Genomic DNA, 12573 nt, shown 5'->3' on the forward strand with positions numbered 1-12573 from the left:
AAAGTCTTCTTTCATTTGACCCAGTTTGTCATTATTGGTAGTACATCATCACTGTTGGTATGATTTGCTTTGTTCGGCAGCTTTCAGTTTTCTTGCTTTGTGTGATCAGAAATTTATTCATACATATGTTGTTAATGACATAAGCTTTCATTTCTGCAACAGACAAAACTTCATTATTAGTAAATTGATCCTGGATGACATCCACACCTGTAACCTGCCCTCCCTCCTTGGTCTTCACAACTGTCTTTATGGTTAAGACTTTTCATAAGATTCGAGATGAGTAAAATTTACAATAAACATTTTACTTATCCGCTTTTCTCACACAGCTGGCTCCAGTTCTTCATGTCTAGGGGTCTGATTCTTGAAGCTGAAATTTTCACATTTTATGTCCTCATGGTCCAATTGATCTAAATAAATTTGAAGAATGTCTGTACAGATTTTTTTTTTTTTTTTCGGTGTTTATTTGCGTCACATTTTACTACATCAGACTGTCTTTTGAATTTTCGTATTAACAAAACTGAAATTACATTGTTTGTCCAAAATACAAAAACACGTCCCATCACATTAGAGACATGCCCACTGCTACCTCACTCTGCTGCAATAACAATATTCCAAAGGGTTTACAATCTTTCTTGACCAGTGAATTTGTATTAGTTTATTATTACTATATAAATGAATCCAGAAATAAACAGTACTAGATTGTGTAATTAATAATAGAAATTTTAAGTGTGCCAAGTATTTTGTAATACAAATACTAACAAAGAGATAGAGGGGCTGGCCAGTACTTACCTCAGCTCAGTACAGCCGATAGATACACATAAAACAGAACCGAAAATTTACGTTCCTAGCTTTCGGAAGAAATGTTCCTTCATCAGGGAGGAGAGAGGGGAAAGAAAGGGAAGAAGGGAAAGGAGATTCAGTTACTCACAACCCAGGTTATGAAGCAACAGGGAAAGGAAAATAGGGAGGGTAGCAAGGATGGAGGCATGGTTGTCAGAGGGAAGCCAAAGATATTCTACTGTAAGTACTGTGCCAGCTTCAAACCAAAGAGGATGCATACAGAAGTAAAGAGGTATATAGTATAAACACAACTATGTAGGATGAAAAGATGCGTGAATGGCTAAAGAGGAAAGGGAAAGAGTAGAAGACTGAAGAGTAAATGGGAGTGAGGTTGTTTAACGTAGGTTCAGTCCAGGGGGATGGCGGGATGAAAGGATGTGTTGGAGTGCAAGTTCCCATCTCTGCAGTTCAGAGGGACTGGTGTTGGGTGGGAGAAGCCAAATGGCACATATGGTGTAGCAGGTTCCTAGGTCCCTAGAATTATGCTGGAGGGCATGCTCCGCTACTGGGTATTGGGCATCTCCTAGGCGGACAGTTCGTCTGTGTCCGTTCATGCGCTCAGCCAGTTTAGCAGTTGTCATGCCGATGTAAAAGGCTGTGCAGTGCAGGCATGTCAGTTGATAAATGACGTGTAGTTTCACACGTGGCCCTGCCTTGAATTGTGTATGTTCTACCAGTAGCGGGGCTGGAGTAGGTGGTTGCGGGGGGATGCATGGGGCAGGTTTTGCAGCGGGGTCGGTTACAGGGGTAGGAACCGCTGGGTAGAGAAGGTAGTCTGGGAATATTGTAGGGTTTAACAAGGATGTTACGGAAGTTAGGGGGGCGACGAAAGGCAACTCTAGGTGGTGTGGGGAGAATTTTGTCAAGGGATGATCTCATTTCAGGGGTTGACTTGAGAAAGTCATATCCCTGGCGGAGTAATTTGTTGATGTTTTCGAGGCCAGGATAATATTGGGTGACAAGGGGGATGCTTCTGTGTGGTCTGGGGATAGGAACATTGTTGTTGGACGGGGAGGAATGTATTGCTCGGGAAATCTGTTTATGGACAAGGTCTGCAGGATAGTTGCGGGAGAGGAAAGCACTGGTAAGGTTATTGGTGTAATTGTTGAGGGATTCGTCACCTCCAACCTATCACCCACAGACTCCCATCCTACATCAAAGACACAAACCACTTCCTAGAACGCCTCAAATCCATTCCCACCCCTCTCCCACCTGAAACCTTTCTTGTCACCATAGATGTTACATCCCTTTACACAAACATCCCACATACCCTTGGTCTCTCTGCCCTTGAGCACTACCTCTCCCAACGCCCACCCGAAGATCTTCCAAAAACCTCATTCCTTATCACACTTACCAACTTCATCCTCACCCATAATTACTTCACTTTTGAAGGCCAGACCTACAAACAAATCAGGGGAACGGCCATGGGAACCAGGATGGCTCCGTCCTATGCCAACCTCTTCATGGGCCGCATGGAGGAGGCTTTCCTGAAGACCCAACAGCTGCTTCCCCTGGCCTGCTATAGGTTTATAGATGACATCTTTGTGGTCTGGACTCATGGTGAAGAAACACTCCTTAATTTCCTCCATAACCTCAACTCCTTTTCGAATCTGAATTTCACCTGGTCCTTCTCCAAAACCCAAGCCACCTTCCTGGATGTTGACCTTCATCTTGTTGAAGCTCACATCCACACCTCTGTCCATATCAAACCCACAAACAAACAACAGTACCTTCACTTTGATAGCTGCCATCCTTTCCACATCAAACGCTCCCTTCCCTACAGCCTAGGTATTCGTGGCAAACGTATCTGCTCCAGTGACGAATCCCTCAACAATTACACCAATAACCTTACCAGTGCTTTCCTCTCCCGCAACTATCCTGCAGACCTTGTCCACAAACAGATTTCCCGAGCAATACATTCCTCCCCGTCCAACAACAATGTTCCTACCCCCAGACCACACAGAAGCATCCCCCTTGTCACCCAATATTATCCTGGCCTCGAAAACATCAACAAATTACTCCGCCAGGGATATGACTTTCTCAAGTCAACCCCTGAAATGAGATCATCCCTTGACAAAATTCTCCCCACACCACCCAGAGTTGCCTTTCGTCGCCCCCCTAACTTCCGTAACATCCTTGTTAAACCCTACAATATTCCCAGACTACCTTCTCTACCCAGCGGTTCCTACCCCTGTAACCGACCCCGCTGCAAAACCTGCCCCCATGCATCCCCCCACAACCACCTACTCCAGCCCCGCTACTGGTAAAACATACACAATTCAAGGCAGGGCCACGTGTGAAACTACACATGTCATTTATCAACTGACATGCCTGCACTGCACAGCCTTTTACATCGGCATGACAACAACTAAACTGGCTGAGCGCATGAACGGACACAGACGAACTGTCTGCCTAGGAGATGCCCAATACCCAGTAGCGGAGCATGCCCTCCAGCATAATTCTAGGGACCTAGGAACCTGCTACACCGTATGTGCCATTTGGCTTCTCCCACCCAACACCAGTCCCTCTGAACTGCGGAGATGGGAACTTGCACTCCAACACATCCTTTCATCCCGCCATCCCCCTGGACTGAACCTACGTTAAACAGCCTCACTCCCATTTACTCTTCAGTCTTCTACTCTTTCCCTTTCCTCTTTAGCCATTCACGCATCTTTTCATCCTACATAGTTGTGTTTATCTTTATACTATATACCTCTTTACTTCTGTATGCATCGTCTTTGGTTTGAAGCTGGCACAGTACTTACAGTAGAATATCTTTGGCTTCCCTCTGACAACCATGCCTCCATCCTTGCTACCCTCCCTATTTTCATTTCCCTGTTGCTTCATAACCTGGGTTGTGAGTAACTGAATCTCCTTTCCCTTCTTCCCTTTCTTTCCCCTCTCTCCTCCCCGGTGAAGGAACATTTCTTCTGAAAGCTAGGAACGTAAATTTTCGGTTCTGTTTTTTGTGTATCTATCGGCTGTACTGAGCTGAGGTAAGTACTGGCCAGCCCCTCTATCTCTTTGTTAGTATTTGTTTCACATCTTTATATGAGATTTTCCATTAATCATTTAAATATTTTGTAATTTCAAATATATCTAAAAAAAGTTTACTGCACATTCAGAGCTAGTACACATTGATTGTAACAACGAAAATAAAGCAATCCCCTTTCATAGTATTTAGTTTGAAATATAACATAGTGTGTATAAAATTATATTAAACAGCTGAGATAATACTGACCTGTCCAAAATTTGAAAAATATTTCTGGTATTGACAACTTCGGTTGAGGAAAAGTAATGCTAGAGGAGCTTGTAACTTTACAACCTGGTACTCACGTTGTGAGGGTACTGGTGTGTAGTATCTGTAAGTGGTTGTTCTTTGGAGGGCGACAATGCCCAGTGGTGCAGAGTGTCGCCAGGAGAGACAGTTGTTGAGAGGCTGTGGAAGGTATAGGCTGCGTGAGCCAAAGGGGGTTGCATAGCGAAGGTTTTATCTGTATGTTTGATAGTAGTGGCACACAGTTTGAATAATAGTGTGTTTATATTTGTGCAGTATGATAAAGGAAATAAATCAAATTTTACCAGTTCTTAATGCGTCTCGTCAGTTAGTGCCACACCATTGCATTTAACAATGAAAAAAAAGTCTCCAAATACATGGTCAACTACAACAAGAGGATTGTAACATAATAATCATTAATTAACCCATATAATCTCCATGGAGAAAGGAGCTTATAACGTGAATGTTTTTTGCTTCAGTTTGATGAAAGTGTGACATTCTAATATTGGAAAGTTGTGTGTTTGTATTACTATGATCTTTCATGATTTTATGGTTGAGCAGGAGTTCATGAAAGTGCTGACACTATAGGAGAAGACGTATTTACTGCATTCCTGAAATTTGTGAAGGGTACTGACTTTGCACACTCAAAGGTTGTTACTATTACAGATCAATGAGTGAAAAGGTAATGGGTTTCTTGCTCTTTGTGCCAAATAGGATTCATTTCCAAAATCTGTGTGTTATCCACTAGGAAGCTTTACATGCAAAGTTTTTGAAGTTTGGCCAATTTGTAACTTGCCTGCCAACAATGAACAAGTTTTCTGAAGCCGTCACGGAAGAAGTTGACACTCTTGTGACGAATAAGCTGGGATAATTTTAATTCCCATCTTGTTTTGCCATCTGCCTCCTTAAATTTGTTTTGTTACTTTTAACTATTTACCATTAGCAAAATGAGTATAATCTGTATTTTCAAAATAGAGAAAGATTGGCCCTCAGTTTTAAAGTAAATAACACCAGATCTAAATTAGTGCTTAGTTTTATGTATGTAAATGATTTTCTAATTTATTTAGACTATTCCTAGTTAGTATCTTTTGTTATAGGGTGAAATCAGTTTCATAACTTAAGTTCTATTGTTGACACATAAACAAATATAAATTCTGTACTAATTATAAACATTTGGAGGAGCAAATACTAGTAATCTTAAAGTATTGATTTGGCCCTATTCGAAAACATATTAGCAAAGCAAGCCCTCAATTCCAATGTGATTAACAGTTCTGTCAAAAGTACTGTTTGCGTAACGATATTTGTTAATTTAATCATTTAAACAAATAATTTGGCCTAACTCTTGTGGTAGAAGAAACTGTTAAAAAGATGTAATTTTTCAATGTATTCAGTTAATTTAACGAGTTAAGTTTTAATTGTAATTTCTGTAATGGCCATATGTATATAACTATGTATTATTGGGGGAGGGGGCGGGGGGAGGGTTGTGCAAAGTGAAAGTACACTACGGTGAAACGCGAATGTGTACTTGTTGGCTACATTATTTACAGTAGTCAGTGTTGGAATCCACAACCCATTTTTCAGCCAGTGTAGCAACACAGTACATTGACACCAAGGGCAACAAACAAAGAAATAAATAAAGCAGGCAGATCCGCTACACTCTGTTTCCGCAACCACAGTCTCACAGTTACTTCAACGTCTTCATCAGAAGCATAATGATGTCCTCGCAGGTCATCTTTCATTATCGGGAACAGTTGGATGTCAGATGGTGCTAAATCTGTACTGTATGGAGGTTGCCGTATCATGGTGAGATTCAGTGTCTGAAGTTCTGCTGTGATGGCACATGGAGTCTGTGGTTTGGCATTGTCATGCTGCAGGAAAACATTCCCCTTTTCCTTTCGGACCCTTGTTAGCCATTGTTTCAGAGTTCGCAGTGTTGTGATATAATGCCCTGAATTTCTTGTTGTTCCACAATCAAGGAAATCAACATGGATAACACCATCTGCGTCCCAGGACACTGTAGCCATGATTTTTCCAGCTGAGGACTGCATCTTTAATTTCTTTTTCTGGGGCGAGTCTGTGTCAAAATTCCATAGACTGAAGTTTCGTCTACAGGTCGTAATGGTGTACCCATGTTTTTCCTCCTTTCACAGTTGAATGGAGAAAGGTGTCACCTTCATTCTCGCAACGCGAGAGGAGTTCCTGGCAAATTTCAAGTCTTTGCACTCTCATTTAAGGAGTCAGAATCTAGGGTACCCGTCGTGCACAGATCTTCTGATAGCCAAGCAAAGCAATAATGTGACCCACACATTCTTGTGAAATGCCAATTGCGCTTGCAGTTTCTCTCCGAGTGATATGACGAACGTCCGGAATCAATCTGTCAGTAGTTTGCTTGTGAAACTTGGTGGCTGCTGTCACAGGATGTCCAACTCATTGTTTGTCACACAGGTCAGACGTTCCCGCTTGAACATCTTTAAACTTACTCACCCAACAATGCACAGTACTCACAATAACACAATCACCATAAACTGCTTTCAATCTCAGATGAATCTCCTTTGGGGTGTCACCTTCTGCTGTCAAGAACTCTGACTGCACATTGCTTAAATTGCACTGACCAACTGTCTGCTCAGGTTTCCATACTTTACACTGTAACAACTCAACCGTTCAGTGCTAAGGCTTCCCACCAACTGGAGCTGTATAGAAGAGGCTACAGAACAAGCCAGTACCTGCCACATACCAGTGCTGCCAACTGTTGAAGAGTTACGGAAGGTAGAGGTATTACTTTTCAGTCAACCCTCATAAATTAAATCCGATCATCTACATCTCATAGATTCTTCAGAAATCTTTGGAATACATCAGATTTGAGCATAGTGACATAATTCTTCATGCAGACAAAGTGGCTTAGTAGAGGGAACACTCTGGAACAATTGTAAATCTATGTAATTTTAATTTTTTGAAGTACATTTGCAGTGTTATGTGGTGGTGGTGGTGGTGGTGGTGGTGGTGGTAGCAGTAGTAAAATAGTGATTGTGACGGAAGCGGAAAATTCACCATCTTAGGTACGAGTTAAATGTTCCTGAGCACATAAAGTTGGACAGCACTGGTGTAGACTATGATGGCTTGGCTGGGTAAGGGCAGATTTGATGTACATTAGCTACAATAATAAAATTTTATTCTGAATCTCGGAATGTTTTTTGATAAAATATGTTTTTTGACACAAGCTGGTAAGGGCTGCAACATTATGTTGAACTATTTGTATGTACATCAGTTTAGAAACTTTATTGTACTTATCTATACATATTCTAAATTAAATTCCCACCATTTTTTCTATCTGTACGTGATGGCTGATCTCAGGAACTGCTGTAGCGATCTTGATGTGATTTTCACTAACAGTCAGAATGACTCCCAAGAAAGGTTTGTGTAAAATTTATTGTCACTATGCTAGTCAAGTCGACCAGCCAACAGATAATTCGTACTGGCAGTATTTTATAATTTTAAGTTGATAAGAGGGTGGTTTGAAAAATTCTTAAAACGGAATAGGAAAAAAAGTACTTACATTACTGAAACTTTTTTTAAAATTTCTCAATGTAGTCTCCTTGTAGATTAATGCACTTGGTCCAGCGATCTTCCAGTGCATTGATTCCATCTTGAAAATGAGTTTCCTCCAGGCCTGCAAAATAGTTATCAACTCCTACTATCAATTCTTCGTTTGAAGTGAATCTTCGTCCACCAAGAAAAATCTTCAGTTTTGGGAAGAGGTGGAAGTTGGATGGAGCCATATCAGGTGGATGTGGCAACAATTCATATCTTAGTTCGTGTAATTTTGCCATGGCAATGGCACATGTGTGCGGGCACGTGTCAAGAGTCGCAGCACCCATCTTGCAGATATTTTTTTTCATTTCTAATTCTTCCATTAAAATGTAATATACGCTTTCAGATGACATCTGGCAAGTGAGCAATTTCACGCCATTTCAATCGGTGATCCTCCATGACCATTTTGTGCACTTTTGCAATGATTTCTGGAGTAGTGACACATCTTGGCTGACCACTGTGCTGATCATCTCCTAAGCTCCCCTGACCAAATTTAAATTCCTTTGTCCACTTGGCAACAGACGAATATGAAGGAGCAGAGTCCCGCCGTGTATTCTGGAAATCGGCATGAACGTCCTTTGCTTTCATACCTTTCTTTACGGAGTACTTAATCACTGTCGAATCTCGAGTTCTTCCATCTTTGCAAATTGCTACATGGGAACAACAACAGAGCCACGTCGCCGCCACACCTCTCTTCCAAGAGCACTGACATGGCTCGTGTTTACAAGCAACAGTCCAATGAATATCATGTGAACAACTCGCGCTAGTGCTGATCTCTCATGGTGATTCCGAGAACTTTTCAAACCACCCTCGTACATACATATTAAATAAAATAGTATTATTCTGAACTAATTTCCCTTATTCCCTGTGGGTTCTATCTGAATGTCAATATATTTTGCCATGCTCGGAGAGAAAGCAGTATGAATGAAATCTTGTGTAAAAACCTGTTTGCTTATTCAAGAATTCCCTGGAAGAAGGAAAAAAAATTCTTGTCACAAGTTCATGTGAAGATTCTAAGAACTGAATACTATGGTATAACTTTGACAGTAATATGTAGGGATCTCATATCTTTATTAAGATGGCTATTAAATGTAAAAAACTGACCCCCCCCCCTCCCCCCCCCCACACACACACACACACACACACACACACACACACACACACACACACACACGCACGCACGGGGTTTCTAGGTCAGGTAGTGTTGCTTCTCTTGTATGCACTTTACAGTTTAACACAAAATACTTTATTGTCAAGATAAGCAACTTCAAATATTTATGCAGTATCACCTTCTGGACAAGCTCTTCGTTCTGTTGAAAATATTCTGACCCCCCCCCCCCCCACCCACCCACACACCACCCACATTTGTGGTGAGTTTATACTTGTATCCGAATTTTCATTTTTCCCTCATATTTCCTTTATAGAATCACAGTTCAGGTGTGGAGATGCCTTCGATGGTTTAGCAGACTAATCCTGGCATGAAATGTGGCCTCATAGATAACACATAATAGAAGATGGAGGGCATGTCTGGGTCTGGCGAAGTTTGGTTTTTGCTCTGTGATGTTTCTCTCATTTTCCAGTTTTTAGCATTACCACTCAGAGTGTATGATGTTCTGCTGTGGTGCACCAGTTACTCAGGTCAGTGTTTAAACACTCTAGGATTTTCTCAAATCGATTCATATAGCACTTCACAGAAGCACCATGGGGCCTTCTACCTGTTCTCACTCCACTACATGAAATTTGTGGGGAAAGTCTGTCATTTCTATATGCTGAATACGCCCAAACCATTTGACCTGACGACCAATGATGTGATTTGTATACTGTAAATCTTCACCTTCTATATGAAGTCAACCTAAATAATGATCATAATGTATCTAAAGCTACTGTTGCTTGAACTATTGTAGTTTCTTAAGATCACAGAAGCATCTAGGTTTCACAACCAGAGAGCAGGGTAGAAACCACCACTGCTTGATACAGCATCAGTTTGGTGCATTGTGTCGGACCCCTATTCTGGAAGATGTCCAAAAGCAACATGTGCAGCACATATTATATTCTCCACACTGACTTCCAATGAGCGGTTAGTTGATAATATATTTCCCAAATAGAAGAAGTTACTTTCTTTTCCAAAGGTGTGCTGAAATCCGAAAAGCCAGTTCCAGGACCTGGCTGTGTGACTATCTTTGTTTTTGGGATGTTTATGTTCAGGCCAAACTGTTCACTTGTACCACTGAAACAATTCCAGATATACAGGTGTACGAACTGGAGCAGCACTGTTACCTGCATATTGCAGTTCAGTAATGTGGTGAGACTTAAGAACTTTTATAATGTAGTCTGGGCTCATTAGTCTTCCATCAAATTTGTTTTTAAGTTCTACACCTGCATTGTTTACACACAATGTCTCACAATGCATGGATGCAAGGTACAGGGCAAACTATGTTGACACAAGTACTCATCCTTTCTTGAGCCCTTTAGTAACAGGGGGATTTATCAGATGTTTCATTCTAATTTAGCACATGCCCAAAGATCTTGAATCAGTTCGACAGAGTTCAGGGCAGCCGAAACATGTTAATAACTTCCACAAAGTTTCTCTGCGTATAGAATCAAAGGCCTTTTGTAGGTCGCAGAACACTAATAGTAAAGGTTCTTGTTGTTCCTTGCACTTCTCTTGTGATTGTCTGGCACATGTCATATCAATAGTGTCTCTGGAGGGGCAAAATCCGCACTGTGATTTGGGAAGTATTGTTTCTGAAAGAGTCTGTAGGCAATTTCATGTAACTAGCAAAAATTTTACTAGCCACAAAGACTAATGATATGCCATAGCAATCACCACAGATGCCTCAGTTGCCATTTTCAAAGATAGTAACAGTTGTGGAGTTCATGTCATCTGACACCCTACAGGTTCCATCACCAGAAGAAACAGGGAGAAGAGCCTGATTTTTAGAGTCAAGCCACCATCTCCCGGGGGATATTTGTCAGATCCAGGTGTCTTCCTCAGTTTCATACTACCTAGAGCCTTGCTAAATTCATGAATCACTAGCAGGACTGCCATCCAAGTTGTAGGACATACTTCATAAATTTGTCAGCAACAGAGAGGTACACAGTTTGAAAGTAAAGTGAAGTGCCCTTTCTAGCTACGTAAGATATCCTGAGTCACTGAGGATGGCCGTACTGTCGGCAGCGTTCAGGGTTCCTAATTAGGGATGAACAGATCCATATATCTTATTCCAGACTAAAAACTCTGCAAGTTTCTTAGTTTTTTGTTGCCAACTGTTACTGATCGTTATTTGAGTCTGAAATTTCTGCTTGGGCTCATGAAAATGAGTTTTCTTTTCCATGGAAGGTGGATCTTAAGCAAGAGTTGGGTAAGCATCCAGCTGGAAACTTTTCAGATTCTTAATCACTTCATCATCATGAAACCACTCACTTTTCTTCTTGCATGAAAACAAGTGACCTCTACTGCAGTCTCTTTGATGATATTTTTTTAAAGTGGTCTATTCCTGTTCAACACCTGGTGTGCAGCTAACTCAGTTTAAAAGTGTCTTGCAAGAGAGCACAGTTCTATCCTGCAGGTTGTCGATATTGATTTCCCCCTGGAAGGATCTGGGAAGCAAAATTATAGTTTATGATGAACGAGAATCATCAGCTAGCAGTTTGTGATCAGTTGCAGTCATTGATGTCCTAAGCTGTTTTTGTAATCAGAAGCTCTTTCTTGTCATGCTGCTGAGTCAATAATGAATGAGATGCATGTGTTTTGAGTGTGACTGCATTCATGTAGTCTTACAAAGTTTAGGTAAGCTGTCAAGTAAAAAGAGTTTATCTTTGGTATGTATCTTGATAAGACTATTGTTCAGTCGATCATCGGAACTGACTCATTGCAATCTAAAGTGGGAGCACTTCCAGCAAGAGGAATTTGAACAGTCAGAATTATTTCATTGACAGAAATAGGAGTTAATCAATGTTCTTTAACTGTTTTTGTTTTTACCACAAAACCTACATCATGGATGTGTGGTTCTCCTGCATCTTTTCCTTTCCAGAAGATGGCATACTGTGAGCTAGTCTCATCAATGTGTTCTTCACATAATAGTCTGGTTTCACTTAAGGCAGCATTTGCATCTAGGGATGGGAAAACAACACAAATTAGCAGTTTTTAGAAAAATAACATGAAATTGATGACTTTTATTATGTACTGCAAAATCTGTGATTTTGCAATGTATAAAAATGCTATAAAAATAAACATAGCAAATTGCTGATGTTTGTAACTAATAAGGCTGATCTGGAAAAAAAAAGTTAATTTCCTGCATAACAAACTTTGATTTTACAATGTAAATAGTGCCAAAGTCAACAAAAACCCCACTGAATGTGACCACAGACACCACCGAACTGGACAAAAAGCAACACGAAATTTGGTATAAAAAAGGCACCACCAAATTATGCAAGAAAGAGCTCTGAATTTGGTAAAACCACCACCACCAAATCTGGCAAAAACATAAAAACAACACTGAATTTGACAAGAAGCATAGCATTTGCCAAAAAACATGAAATTCAGTGAAAAAACATTAAATCTGGCAGAAAGTAACACCGAAATTTGCCATGGAATGAAACGATTTTTTTCCTGTCCCTGTCTAATCTACCTAGCTCACAGTGACGGGAGCTGCCCTTCTTTCTGATCTGTTACCATTTAAGTCTGGAGGGGTACTGACACACTGTGTTTCAACAGTCATAATCATATTGGGCTTTCTCCACAGGTAAGGAGTGATCTTCTGAGTGCATATTCTCAGTCAGGCGCAAATGTGAGCACTAATGTTTAGACCACCTTTTCTAGAGCCATCCCCCTTCAGGGTGGGCAGCAGTTACCCCAAATAGGCCTG

The sequence above is a fragment of the Schistocerca piceifrons genome, chromosome 3 (genome assembly GCF_021461385.2).
Source record: "Schistocerca piceifrons isolate TAMUIC-IGC-003096 chromosome 3, iqSchPice1.1, whole genome shotgun sequence".
NCBI classification, from domain to species: Eukaryota; Metazoa; Arthropoda; class Insecta; order Orthoptera; family Acrididae; genus Schistocerca; species Schistocerca piceifrons.